The sequence below is a fragment of the Emys orbicularis genome, chromosome 7, assembly GCF_028017835.1.
Source record: "Emys orbicularis isolate rEmyOrb1 chromosome 7, rEmyOrb1.hap1, whole genome shotgun sequence".
NCBI lineage: Eukaryota > Metazoa > Chordata > Testudines > Emydidae > Emys > Emys orbicularis.
The window spans coordinates 101,971,256-101,986,492 of NC_088689.1; the positions used below are offsets into that span (position 1 = coordinate 101,971,256).

The 15,237-nt window shown below is 46.6% G+C and overlaps 1 protein-coding gene across 1 annotated transcript in view; it reads left to right on the forward strand.

Moving 5' to 3' along the window:
• The window catches only part of PACS1 (phosphofurin acidic cluster sorting protein 1), a 102,717-nt gene that overhangs the window by 436 nt on the left and 87,044 nt on the right, over positions 1–15,237 (forward strand). The window lies entirely within an intron of this gene.

Sequence of the window (15,237 nt, forward strand, 5' to 3'; positions counted from 1 at the left end):
CCCACATGGGCTGCCATCATCCTGCTCTTCCATGGAGAGGCCGCAGGGGACCCTGCCCCTGGACCCAGCTCTCTGCTCAGCCTAGCAGTGACCAGCCCCTTGGGATAACCTCAGGCCCTCCTATCCCAGTGGTGGGCTCTGTAGGATACCAGGGCCCCCCTGCTTTGGGGGCCCATCTGAACCACAGTACCTGCATAGGAACATATGTCTGCTCCTGAGCCCAGAGGGACCAGCATGGGGCACCCACTTCTTGCTTAGTATCCATCCATTCCCATGGGAACCACCCCCCTTGAAGCAAGGTGAAACCCAATTCTGTTTCGTCCCCCAAGTACCCAGGAGAGAGATCAACTTCCTCTGCCCCACACATCCCTCACCTGCCCCATCTTGTGGGTGCGACATGCCACAGCCACCTCAGGGGAAAGCATCCTTCTCTCACTCAGGTGTGTGCCCAGGGGCCCATCCTGTTCCCTTTCTACTTGTGCCTGGACCAGGGACACCTCAGGGACACACCCCCTTCCTAAAAATGCTAGTTGTTGCGAAAGCCCAATTGGTGGTGTTGGGCTGGCGGATGGGGGCTGCTGCCTGGCTGTGCCTGGCTAGGGAGAGGTGTGTGGCTACTGGGAGATAATCAGTCCTCTCAGTTCATTGATTGTTTATTTTTAGCGCCGTTCCTTCGATGCTGCCAGAGTCCAGGTGACTCGTTGTCATTCTGCTCCCGTGCTGCTGCTGTGGCAGGGATCGTAATTGCCGTGCTAATCTGTTGGTGGTAGCAGAAAAATATCTCAGACAACACATCCGGCTGTTGCTGTATTGTGGCGATTTGTGGTCACCAAGGCGGCTTCCTACATGCTCAAGGGCACCCCAATCTCAAACAGGGTGATGGCAGAACACACTTACGTGCACATTTCTCAGCTCACAGAGCATTGGCCTCAGACTTGCCTCCCACCCCACTGGAGGGTTTAAAAACCAGCCAACCGCTCTTGTTGATTTCTTGGATGTTTTGATGAGAATTCAGGTTTTTTCCACCCAGTGCATTTAGGATCTGCTCTGTATTCAAATACATTCAACACCCCTTTAAGAACAATGCGTGTAGTTCACAGAACCAAACCTGTTCTGTGAGCTACACGCATTGTTCTTAAAGGGGCACCGAGGTCTACCACGCATTGTTCTTAAAGGGGCACCGAGGTCTACCTCCAGTAAGCGATCCTGCTTCTCCAGAGAACACTTAGCAGTGGATCCTCCAGGTTTCCCTGTCTAAATAGGTAACTGGTCTACATTTTTTTGCACGGTTTGCTCAAGACACTGATTCACTTCTATTTTATTGTCCTGGCAAACTATGCAGCTAGTGATGAGTGAGGCTCACTGTAGAGGGGACAGGCTCCCTCAGGTAGCTTGTGGTCTGCCTCGGATGGGGTATATAATGTTTGTTATTTCACCCCCACTCTTCCACCTCTCTCTTATGGGGGTCCCTTTCTGAGGGAGTGGCAGGTTAATGTGTTGCATATGCAGAGTTTGGTTCTTCTAGGTGAAAGCTACTTCTAAAGCAAATGGAGTAAAAGGGTTTTGTTTTTTTGTTTTTTGTGTGTGTGATTATACCAGGCTAAATTGTGCTCACTTGAGGATGGTCTCATAATTCAGTCCTGGGCTAGTGCCTTAGGAGATCTGGGTTCAATTCCTGGCTCTGCCACAGATTTCCTGTGTGTCCTTGGGCAAGTCCTTTCATGTTTCTGGATTTCAGTTTCCTATTCCTGACATAGGGAATTAAACCTCCCAGCCCACAAGGCGTTGAAGACAAATTCAGTAATATTTGAGGCATGTGGATGTGATGGTCAGGAGGACCTTATAAAAATACTAGACTGTTACTCAAGTAACAAAGTTAGTACTATAAGACTAAACTGAATCTATGCAATGTTGTTAGCCGTGTTTTTCCCAGGATACTAGAGAGACATGGTGGGCGAGGTAATATTCTTTTTTATTGGACCAACTTCTATGTGGGGGAGAGACAAGCTTTTGAGCTACACAGAGATCTTCAGGACAGAAGAGCTCTGTGTATCTAGAAAGCTTGTTCCTCTCACCCACAGAAGTTAGTTCAATAAAAGATATTACCTCACCCACCTTGTCTCTCTAAACTGAATCTTGACCTTTCCATAAGAGGTAGTAAGGTGCATTTGGTTTTTAAGAGCTAGCTACTGCTCTTTGCGCTTTATAACTGGACACCTCTAGGCCATTAAGGTCCATAGTTCAGCACTATTCGAATACTTGCTCAGGATACTTCCCCTTGGGCTACTTTGCCCTCCCTAAGGCATTTCTGGGTGATGCCACACATGGCAAACTTTTCTTGTCGCATTCCCCTCTCCCCTGCTCTGAGCTTTGGCTATAAAATACATATTTGCTGTGCATGCCGTTTCTGCTGGTCAAAGGGTTACTTTGATTACCTGGGAGAAAAGGACCATTCCAGATGAATGTGCACTCTTTGCAAAGGCTGCCGTTGTCTCTCTTTCAGCACTTAGCTCATTGTGCATGTCCTAGTCAAAGTCACTGACATTTTCAGGAAGAGCTCTGAAACCCTCCTAGGAAAGGTGCCCTGATTGCCAATTATCAGCTCCTGTAGCATTTTGTCATGTGATTGCTTCTCTTTCAGATGGGCTGCTAAGGTCAGGCTTGCACTATACACTCCTCACCTCCCATCCCGTCAGGCTGGTAGTTCAATTGTTTCATCATCCATCCAAAAAGAAAGCAGATTTAGGGCCTGATGTTTTTTTCTCCAGAGGTCCTGAGCAGCTCCTTCTCCCGTTCACTTCAGCTGGAGCGAGGGAAGCTTGCCACCTCTGAAAAGCAGACTCTTAGCCTAGGCCTTCCCAGTACCCGCAGATGGCTGACGTTTTGGTCCTAGTCAGTTTTAAAGGAGACTGTTCTGCACCAGGGTTCGGTACTGCATTTCAGCATGCTGCTTTGGCTGTGCAGGACCATCCCTTTGTTGGGATCTTGGCTCTTTGTGGCTGAACACTGAGTGCCAGTTCAAGTGGCTTCACAAGATGGAAGTCTCCTTTCTTATTTTAGTGGACAGCTGTGTGGAGCAGAGAGCCTGCTGTAATTCCTAACTGGTTTCCTAGATTATAAAGCCAGAAAGGACCCTTGTGATCATCTGCTCTGACCTCCTGTCTATCGCAGGCCATATGACTTCCCTGGATGCAGAACCTTAAGTCAGTGAGGATATCACAGGGAGTAATTTAGCTTCTCATGTACAAAGCAATTGAAAACCTACAGCCTGAACAGGGACTCCCTGAGGCACTACAGACTGAGCTAGCCAAGCTTCTAGGGACCCAGGAATCGAAGGACCATGGAGCCTGGTTTCTTTCTCCCCTAGAGGGAGTCCATCCGAGTTAGGTTTGTGGCATGTTGGTTGTGGGTGCTGCATGCTCACAGCCTTGTGGCTAAACTGGGGGCTTGTTCTCCAGGGCTATTCCTTGTGGTCATTACTCCAGAATTGCTTTTACATTGATCCACCATTCATAGATAAAATCTCAGCTCATGTTATAACTTCCTCTGCTGTGAAGATGACAGGACCTCCTTTCGTGCCCCATAGACTCGGGGTGATTTGTGCACTACATTTTTATGGCTTTGCCGTTTACTAGGGCTTTGGAGCTGTGCTCCGGCTCCGCTCCAGGCAAAAACCTGCAGCTCCACTGCTCCGCGCTCCAGCTCCGGGCTCCGCTCCAAAGCCCTGCCATTTACCGTACATCACCGTAGCTGGCATGGGTCTGATTGAGAGGCTGGCTCCTGTGTCTCACATAAAACTCTAAGGCCGCTTGGGTTTGTCTCTTGTATTTCCCCCATCTGCTAATCCCTGGCGTTTGGTAGATGTAACTGGAATGCAGAGAATTCCTGAGGAAATGCAGCAGGCCTTCTCTTGTTGGCTGCTGCTGTTGGAGTCCTGCGTCAGTTTTGAAACACAGCTGTACCAGAGTCTGTTATACCTGCTGTGCAGAGCTCCGCTGCCCTCGAGGGGGAGGGGGGGAGATAAATCCAAGAAATGTTTTTTCCCCATTATCCTCAATTATTGTGGTGAAGGGCAAAGTGAGGAAATGTGCCTGCATTGGCAAGCGTCCATGGTGATTTGTCATGGTTGCATTAAGAAATAAACGCAGGCATGGATTTATCAACCTTGGTGGGTCTGCTCTCCTTCCCTTCCCTAATCCTGTAACCAGGAAGCCCTCCATGGTTTTGTAACCTGTTTCTGTGTCTTGGTGGTAACTTGTTTCACATTTCCTACCTTCCAGAGGTGGCATGATGAGAGGGGTCCTCTGCTGTCTGTGAGTTTGGTTCCTGAGCAACTTAACCATTTTTGTGACGTGCTTCATGTATTTGCCCCAGTTTACAGATGGAGGAATTGGAGTCCTATAGAAATCAAATGAATTTCTAGCAGAGCTAGGAATGGAACCAGGATGTCCACATTCTAAGTTCCCTGCTCTAACCCTTCCTCCCAGAGCTGCAAATAGAACCTAGGAGTCCTGGGGCTGGCTCCTGCTAGAGCATGTTCATATTGCACAGTGTCTGCTCGCCGGGGAGGGTATGGAGGTATATAAAATCATCTTTAATTTATGCGTGCCCATGCCTTAGAGCCTTAATTATCATTTTTAAACAGCAACACGGCTGATCAGATTTCAGACTGGGAACAAAGTATGAAAAATGCAGACCCCCACAAATGCGTGGGAAAAGCAGGAGTTGTCAAGTCATGAGCTAAATGTGCAGGCAGCACATTCTGGGATTAATTGGTAGAACACCAATGGACTAAGAAGCAGAGGAAAGGAGGCCAGGACTTCCAGAGTCTTAACCCTGCCCTGCCACTAACTGTCACCTGGGGCAAGTCACTTTCTCTCTTTCTCCGGCCCTGAAACGGGGTGACTTGCCTATTTACCAGAGATTGAGGAGTAATGTTTATGCAGAGCTGTGGAAGTATCGATACTGAAGGATGCCATGAAAGTCTTAGCCTCCTGTGGTGATAATATACTCAGAATTTGAGCATGCTTTTAACCTGAGCAGAATCCTTGTATATTTCATTGCCCTGCTGCTCCATAAGACAGGAGCAGATGAGAAACACACACACCCCAGCTGTAAATTAAATAATAAAATCTTGCTATTCTAGAACAAACTTCTTTTTTAAAAACTCCATGGAACTTAGATAACAAGCAAACTCAACCTCAGACTCCAGGTATTGTTAGTCAGCAAACCTAAACAAGCTTTGGTTTAAAAGAAAATACAAATTTCTCAAGAAATGTGGACACTTCAAACAATTGGGAGAGGAGATCTTTGTGTTAAAAAGAACTCAAAATCCTCCTTTCTGTCTGAAAATGTTGTGCCTCCGGTAGATAAGTGACACTTAAAAGGCCTATAACTGAAGGAAGGTAACCAAGTATATTTTTATTTGTGCAATGTACAGGGAGTTGTGTATAGTCAATTTCATTATTTCCCTGCCTACTTGATTGGCTAGTCAGTTTCTTCATTCCTGAAAACATCAATAAAGGGGGAGAGAGAAATCATTGTAGATTTTTAATTGCATTTGAGATCCTGCTCTTGAAGGATAGGGAAGGGGGGGGGGGGGGGAGAAACAGGTTGTTTAAATTTGGCCCAAAATGTAAATGTTATTTTCAGATTGAAAACAGCCCCTTTTAATAATGAAGACCTTTGTTTACAATTTATGACTCTAAGATTGTGTCCCTTAAGGTCTCAAGTCATTGGCAATAAATATATTGATTTAAATGTTTACACAAGTTTTTTAAACAAATATTTGATCTTGTATTTAACATCTGAAATGTTGCAGAGAGCTGCTTTTCTTGCATTGTTTTATAGGCTAGTGAAGCTATCAGCTGTGAAATTTAGAAGCCGGAGTGTGAGTATTAGTATGTTTAAAAAAAATATTTCAGTGGTAAAGCACTTATTGGGATTTAATGAAGCATTGTGAAAGTGCAAAGCTAACTTTGATGGCTTCTAGATTAATTGTAGACATTCAAAAAAGGATCAAGGTGTTCTGGCAAAAGGCTCAATAAAAACCTTCTACTGTGCAGGGGAGATCAAACCAGACTGACCAGATCTTAGGATTTATAAAAAGATAGAGAATGTCAGAGCCCTGAGAGAGGTCTAGCTCACAGGGATGAGTAAGAGAAGACATGATAGAAGTGTGTAAAATGAGTGGTTTTGAAAAGTTCAGTTACATGCTCCTAATTGACCCTTTCTAATACACGAAGAAAACACTGAATTAAATGAAAAGGTGACAAATTAAAGCTGATAAGAGTAATAACTTTTAGTGCAGTGCATAATTAACCTGTGGAACACACGGTCACAAGATATTGAGACCAAGATCTTAGGAAGGTTTGAGATGCTTATTTTAATAATACCCAAAGCTATGTTAGAGAGGATGAAAACATCTAACGTGCATGTTGCCTATAAGCCAATTTCTCACTGATCTGGGTTTAGGAAGAAACACAGGGCTGTTACTGACGACTATGGGGGTTTCTTGCATCTTTCTCTGAAGCATTTGGTACTGGCCACAGTTGGAAACTGGAGACAGGAATCTGGAGTAGATGGACTATTAGTCTGATCCAGTGTGGCAACTCATTTATTCTGAAAAAAGACCTTCAAATGTGCTGATGGGGTCTGAGAGATGCATAGCAAAATGTATGAAACACACTAATTTGGTTGCTATATCACTGCTTAAAAGGACTGTTTTTCCTTTGGTGAATTAGTTGTGCGTGTGCTAGAAAAGTAACCAGTGTGCTTTTGAAACTGAATATTAAATTGCCACCCAAATATGTTCTTATTACAGTAAACATTTCACGCCTCTTGGGCAGTACCTCCTCTGCCTTCCGTTGCTTGCTTTTTAACATAGCTGTAATGGTTCTGCCGATTTTAGGTGACACCTCAATTAAAGGAGCAGCCAGAATGGATGCTTGTCTTGAGCTGCTTAACTCTGTCAAGGAATGGTGCAGAAATGACACTGTGTTTAAAAACATGCAGCCTGTGGAATTTATGAGCAAGGTCATTTCAAGGGAAAAGCGGACAGTGTGGAGATCTCTGGTGGTGTTGTGGGGAATATTTCCATTTAGTTTCACTTTGGCCTGATCAGCACATCTCTGCTCTCACGGTTACAAGGGGAAATGGTAAACAAAGTTCCAGCTGTTGCTATAAAATCACTCTGTTGTCAAATAGTTCAGTGTTTGAAAATAAGTGGCCTGCAAATGTAAGGCAACCTGGGTTAGTGCCTTATTAATAATGTATTTAAAAAGCCATTCCTTTCAGTGTTTTCTCTCTACTTGCCTTTACCTAACAAATATGAGGCATGTCAAGTCTGCACTAACTGGGGTTTTCTGGAGGACGCTTGGGAGGTGTGATGTGTGAATTGTGAGGTTTCTCAGGTGTCAGATCTGTAACTAAGACCCCTCTTTTCCCAAGTGTTTGCTGGATGTCCGTTATAGGCCCAGACGCAAACAATGTTTTCAATACTCTGATTAAAAGTTGCTCCTAATTATCTATGATATCCTAGTTTTCCATAGAGACTTCCAGGACAAAAGACTAGACAAGACTTGAATTTTTAATGGGTACGGAACAGTTTTGAGCTCTGTCTACATTATAAAGAAGACCAACCCCCTTTCATTTCACCTTTTGAATACAGTTTAGGGACACAAATTAATGCTGAAACTACAGCACTGTGTAGGGGGCAGACTGACTTTGTTTGAAGAGAAGTTTTGTTCTGTATTTCATGTACCATCTGGCTTTGCTGGGATAGGCTAAGCCTCAGTGCATGTTCATAACTGGCCCAAGTTGTTTTTCCATATGGTGATATAGAGCGTGAGGTGAGGGGAAATCATTCCTGAAGCCATGAAGTGTTGCAATGCATCATAGTTATCCAGGAGGTCCTGGCCCTTAAGCTATTTCTATCCTTTGTCAGGCCATTTGTCAGTGCAGTTACCTGGTTTTAGCTGCAGACACCGCAGTAGCCCACCCAAAAATGTGCCCCTTGTGTCATGTTAGGTGCCAGAATGAGCATCCCATTTATATGAACGGGATTAGCTCACCCCTCTTTGAGAGCTGTTAAAAGCTCTGACGTTCAGGTTCTATTCAGAAGGCTTTTAACAAGAAGGGCTCAGAAAATGAACCTATGTCAGCCTGAATTTGAATCTGTCATGGGGCTTGGATAGGTACATCAGGTGGGCTGGGAGGTTAACCCCTGAGGGCACGTTTTCACTACCCGCCGAATCGGCGGGTAGCAATCGATCTATTGGGGATCGACTTATCGCATCTAGTGAAGACGCGATAAAATCGATCCCCGATGGCTCTTCCGTCGACTCCGGAAATCCACCGCGGCAAGAGGCGGAAGCGGAGTTGACGGCGGCGCGGCAGCGGTCAACTCGCCGCCGTCCTCACAGCCAGGTAAGTCGACCTAAAATACGCCACTTCAGCTACGCTATTCACGTAGCTGAAGTGGCGTATCTTAGGTCGACCCCCCCCTGTAGTGTAGACCTAGCCTGAGGTAGGCAATGGCTGGGGGGAGAAGGTAGAGCAATGGTCGCTTGTGGGACAAGCTGAAGACACACCTTCTTCCTTCTCTGCCTATGTTCCCTTGGCATTCTTGCATTCCCCTTGTTGTAACCAGACGACTTGCTTAATTAATGATTCATTTGAGGCAATGGCTTTTCTGATAAGATCCAATGTCTTCAAAGGGAACCGAGTAATGCTAGACAGCCACCACACACGCTTCCCATTGACAGGGTTTGATTTAACCCAGGGTGTTTGAAGGTAAACTCTGGCACCGGCCTGATCTTGTTAATGCAATATGTTCTGTTAATTATTTTCATCGCATGGAGGAACTGTCAGCACTGTACTTGCAAGCTAAACAGTGACTGATGAGGTCACTATGTGGATGGGAGATCTGTGTGGGGAAAATAGGGGCTGCAGGGAGTAGAGTGGGTGGCTTTGTAGCTGGTGCTCCTCCTAAGTCAGTATTGAACCCAGTACCCTGGCAGTCGGTGATTGGGGGGGCACCCTGTGTTACAGGGACTGAGGTTTTGTTTTTTTGTTTTTTGAAAAGGGGGGAAATGCCCATTATCCTGAGCAAGTTTGTCCTTGCATTTGCCATTGGATACAGTCGTCATTTTGTACTTAACTGTTAATCAGATAACTTTTCCATGACCAAGGTCGCTGCTTTGCTGTGATGGTAGGAGGTGATTTCCCCCCACACTTTTCTAAAAACCACTCTGGAGGCACCAATTTATAGACATTATAATTTTTACTGAGCGTTTGTGTCTGTCCATAAATTACCATCGGTATGTTACAGGCGTCAATAACCGTGTAGAGTTTTAAAGAGCACTGGCAGATGTTATGATTGGAAGCATGATGAGCTCATTCAAATGATTTTCTATTAATGTAAATAAATGGAGGCTCACACAATGGCGCATGCTAGTCCTTGTCCGAAGCACAGCACAAGGTAGGCCAAGAAAGCCAAAGGCTTACTTTGGCTAGCGAGTGATTTAAAGAATGACCTGGTCAGAACTTGTTAGCCTTGTCACAAAGCTAAATAATGATTTGCACACAGAGATTAGCAAAGGAGAACTGGCGGGATCTAAGATACGTCGACTTCAGCTACGCTGTTCTCGTAGCTGAAGTTGCGTATCTTAGATCGATTTCCTCACTCCCCCCCGGTGTAGACCAGGCCTTAGAGTTTTCCATAGTGCCACATTTTCTGTAGTGCTGAATCTATGGGCATTGTGACAGTCTTGTCTAGCACCACATAGGAGTCTGTGGCACAGTCAGGAGTAGCATGCAGCTGTCCTGGGTTCCAGTCTAGTGCCTTCATCACAAGAGAACACCATTGCTCTGATATTAATCTTCACTTCCTACAGCCTCCTGCCTTAGTCCCTGTTCATCCTGTGCCCTGAATGAAGTAGAGGTCCTGCAGAACAAACAGCATATGAATGTCATTAAAGACTACCTTGCATACATGCAAAGGGGGCTCATGAAGGTTGCTCATACAACCTTAATTCTGTCACTTCTTAACTTTTGAGTCCATGATTTTTCAGCTTCAATGTTCTTTTAGTGTAGTTTTTTTTTGTAAAAAATTTCCTAGATTTTTTTTTTTTTTTTTTTTTAAAGCAAACTAAAAAACCAAACCTATCCTAAAGAACTATATTGGCCCCTGCCTGGGTCAGCAGCAGGATTTGAACCCAGGACTTGTAGCTTCACAGCATGGACCTCTACCACTAGAGCAAAAGGACTGATTGCTAGCAGTAGGAGGGTGCAATCCTCTGTGTGGATCCTTCATTGTCTGTAACAAACCTTGCCAGCAGGAGTCAGGAATCCTAGGTTTTAATTTTCTGGCTCTGAAAGGGAGCGTGGTGTGATGACAGAATGAATGTGCCACGTCTGAAAGGCAATATGCCTGTGGATGAGATGTGGGTCTGCTCTAATAGAGACAGGATTCTGTTCCCAGTTCTGCCTGAAATGACCTTGTGTGCGACCTCTCAGCTCCCCCATAGGTAGCAGGGAATGAACGGTAGTGGCTTTGCTCGCTAGTAAGAGCTGTGACGTGCACATAACTATTATCAGCAAGTGGAGCAGCTGAGATTAGAACTCATGGCTTCCTGTTGGCTCCCACCCCAGCACTTCTTTCCACTGACCTAAGGGATAGTGGCTGCTTTGTTCCATGGGAGCTCAGGGTGGGGCCAGGAGTGTGCTCAGGGAAGATGGAAAGTTCAGAGCTTTTTAGCAGCAAGCTTCTAGCAAGCTGTACGGAGCATGTGCAAAAGGTGATTTTCCTTCAGCCGCTTGTTATGCTGTCAAATCTGGGTAGATTTTCATGGGGCAGCGAAGGACCCCTTTGAGCACAGCACTCTCCCCCTGTGCGATTTCAAGTTCCTGCTTGAAACCCTGGCAGTGCTTTAAAGGAGTGGTGGTGGGAGGAAGTTTAATCTTGGCAAAACTACCTGTTACTCCCTAACCTCATTTGTGCTCAGATTTACCCCAAAACTCAGCTTGTGGCAGAGAACAAGTATGGAAAGCTTCAGTGGTGAAAGTTTGGCAAGTTATAAGCAACAGAAAACAAGAGCTTATAATGGAAAGTGACTGTAAATATAGGTGTCTGTACCAGCTGTGCTGTTACGTATGTACGTACACAGACACAAACAGACCTCTCTCTCTCTCTCTCTCTCTCTCTGCCCCTGGAGTCCCTCACGAGTGCTGCTAGCACTAGCCAGGCTGGGTTACTCCCCAGCAATGCAAGAGGCTCCCTCTGGATCCTGAATGTACTGCTCCCCTGTGTTACTCTGTAACAACCATGCTGTCAGGAAGGACAGAATGAAAAAGAAGTATGTCGCCTATTTCATAGTTGCCACATCTAGCAGGTTTGGTGCCTACGTGCTCCAACGCCACCATAAGCCTGATCTCCGACCTTATTAGCACCAATACACAGTCTGCCTGTAATAAGGTTTGTATTCAAACAAAGCGGTTTTTGTCCCAGTATGTATTTGAGGGAGTCGCATTCCTATACAGTGTTCTGGTCTGATTTCTGCTTTGAACTGGTGAAGCATTCTGTGACAGACATTTTGTCTCTGTGTAAGTAAAGGAACAGTATATGTAGCACTCTGTATATCCCCGAATCTTAACTCCTGTGAATAGGTGGGAGTTGTTGAGACAGAGCACAATCATTTAGGACAGGAAGTGAAGATTAATACCATAGCTAATTGAAGCTGCTGGGGAATGTAATTAGCAAAATTAGCATGGGCTGGGGAGTGAGGCAGGCTCTTCTCTTTTCAGACATCAAATACAGTTCTAACTATATTCAGATATATTTGAGCTTTACTATCAGTTACATTTTATTGCACTTTCCTCTGCCTGCTAATGATGCTGGGAGCTGAATCCCCTGCAGCATTGGCAGTGCCCCCAGCCTGTAACAGCCCAGAGCACTGTATAATGGGAGGGACCTTCGGGGACTTGCCTGGTGTCTCTGCATCAGGGAAGAGTCAGTGTAATCCTCCTTAACCCATCCTCGATGCATGCATGTCTAGTTGGAGTTTTGATTCTCTCCAGTGCTGGCCATGTCCTTAGCAGCTGGTCCCATTGCCTGGCATGGAGTTGCTTTGTTTCGGTGTATTTTTATTATGGTATCTACTCCAACCAGGGCTCAGTCGTGGCAGGTGCGGAGGGCTCTGGCTCCAATCCAGCAAAGCACGTGAAGATTCCGTTGTCTTCAGTGGGATTACTCAAGCACTTAAGCATGTGCTTAACTTTAAGTGCTTTGGTATAGTTATAATAATACAGTGATTTTCCTATTGAAAAAATAACAGGAGTACTTGTGGCACCTTAGAGACTAACCACAAAACTAAAATCATTGTTGCAAAATCAACGTGAAAACTTATCAGCGGTGCTGCGTGTCTAACCTAAATCTCCTCGGCTGCCCCAGGCGCTCTTTCAGTCCTCCATGGCTAATCAGAATAACCCCTCCCTGTTGGTCCTCTTTGCAGCATGTTGGCCTACATTTACCATGCTTCCCTTGCTGCAGATTCCATTATCTGTCACGGCAAAGGTGTCCTCAGCCGAAGAACTCTCCCAGTCATGAATAAATGATGTGGCAGATCGTCGGCCAACCTTAATGCACTGTTTATGAAACTGCAATTACTAAAACATTTTATGAAATTATTATTACTGGGCGGCAAGAATGACTCTGCAGAAATGGGCTCCTGAGAATTGGAAATAGGAACTAAACCGAGATTTCAGCATTCTCTGTTTATTCATTGCAGTTTGATGGCGCCACACTAAGTTGCTTCTGGTAAGTTTTTCTTTGGCTAAACTGCTCTGAAATCTTGCCTGAGCAGGAGTTGATTGGAGAAATGTTGGCTGTCCTGCGGGTTTTCAACAGCACAGTATAGAAGGCTTCTCCTCCATTCATTTGTGCAGCTCACAGCACATACAGTCAGTTAAGAGTAACATAGGTGGTTCTGTAACACCCACACTATTTACTTCCCCATATGTAGGGTAAATATATCAAAATGCTGGCTTTAGTTTCAAAAACAGGAAGTAAGTGTTAGCTTTTCCTCCCTGTAACTGTCTCACTTGATGGGGAAGGGAGGGTTCTTAATCCTTAGCTCTTCTGTAGCACTTTTCATCAGCAGATCTCAAAGCACTTTACAAAGGAGGTCAGTATCATTAGCCCCATTTTACAGATGGGGAAAACTGAGCACAGAGCAGGGGCTTGCCCAGCATCGCCCACCAGGCAACAGAACACAGGTCTCCTGAGTCCCAGGCTAGTTCTCTATTCCCTGGGCACGTTGCCTCTCAGTTAAACAGAACTATTCCCACTGTGGCTCCAAACCTAACATGGAATCAGGGCACTGGGTTGGGACTGCTACAGACTCTGTAACCTTGGGCAAGTTACTTAATTTCTCTGTCTTGTTTCCCCATCTGTAAATGGGGATGATGATTCTTCCCTTCCCGCCTGTCTTGTGCATTTGGACTGTAAGTTCTCGGGAAGGGCGCTCTGTACAGACATGACTTAGATGCGATTTCTCTGCTTGCCTCTTTAGCCATAAACATTTCCATCTCACATATTGTGTCGCTGTCAGGAAACTCCAAATTCAAGTAATTAGCCTTGCACCCAGCCCCGGCCCCTTCCTCTGTTCCTGGGCCCCCTCCCCAGCACCCTGAGTATCAAGATAACAGATGGAGCAGGCACTATTTAGAGGGATTTTGACCTTTCATTATTGTGAAGCCTGAGACAAGGCTGATATCTCTAGTGATATTAGATAATGTGACTCAGCTAATCACTGCAGAACTAGCTGCATTCACCCAGACCTAGGGAAACAGAAACTATGCATCTGCTACCTAGTCAGTGCTACCCACCTCATGCCCCCTCTTTGGCTGTGTCTACACTGGCGTAAGCAGGACCCATAATTCTCACCAGTGCACACTTCCTAGGGCCAGATGCGGTGTGAACAGGGCTTGTGCATTTTTACTATTCTATCCGCTCAGAAGGCTTGGTAAATTGCAATTAGATTTGTAACACCTCTGAGATCATTGTCATCTTGGCCAGCCCGCTTGTCAGTGCCTTGCAGTTTGTTTGCCTGTATTTTGTCTAGCTGGGCGTGCTGTGGGCAAGCACTGGTGCAGCGCCTCTCACGAAGGAGCCCCAGGCTCTGCTTTGGGCCGGCTTCAGTGAAAATAAAAATGGGGTCCCCACTGGATTCCAGTCCGGAGTGACTGGTCATTTGGTGTCTCTGGGCCTGCCTTGCTCTCTCTTTGTAAAGCAGGGAGGGAGCTTGGCCTGAAAGATGGCTGTGTAAGCGCAGGGTACCATTAAATGGCAGGGCAACGCACCTCCCCTGGAGACTACTCCACAGTCAGACTAGAACCATACTCCTAGCTAGGGAGGCAGGCAGGCCAAGGAGGAAGTTGTAATTAATCCTTCTTGGGCTGGTTCTCTGACATCTGTTCCCTTGCCAGTTAAGGGGAGCTTCCTCCCTGGAGGCCTTCTGCTGGGCTTGCTTACAGATAGCTCAGTGGTTTGAGCATTGGCCTGCTAAACGCAAGGTTATGAGTTCAATCTTTGAGGGGGCTATTTAGGGATCTGGGGCAAAAATCTGTCTGGGGATTGGTCCTGCCAGTTGGACTAGATGATCTCCTGAGGTCCCTTCCAACCTTGATATTCTAATATGCCAAAATAACAAAACTGAAACAAGGGGAGCCTGCGTTAGGGCAATCCGAATCCCGCCCTGGGGCTCTCCTGAATAAGCCCTTCCCCCTCTAACAGTGCAGTTACACACTCCCAGCCAGGTTTGTGCTGTTGTTCCAAGGTTGCCCATGTACATTGTGCTGGATCTTCCTGCAATCAAATCTTTCCTAAAATGTTAGTGCGGGGAGGGCGCCAGGCAGGCGGTGGGGTGGGAGTGGTTCCCCGGGGGAAGGGCCGGGAGGGCGCCAGGCAGGCGGGGGGGTGGGAGCGGTTCCTCGGGGGCAGGGCCGGGAGGGCGCCAGGCAGGCGGGGGTGGGGGGGTGGGAGCGGTTCCCCGGGGGCAGGGCCGGGAGGGCGCCAGGCAGGTGGGGGGGGTGGGAGCGGTTCCCCAGGGGAAGGGCAGGGACGGCGCTAGGCAGGCGGTGGGGTGGGAGCGGTTCCCCGGGGGCAGGGACGGGAGGGCACCAGGCAGGCGGTGGGTGAGAGCGGTTCCCTAGTGGAAGACCCTGGAGGACCCCGCT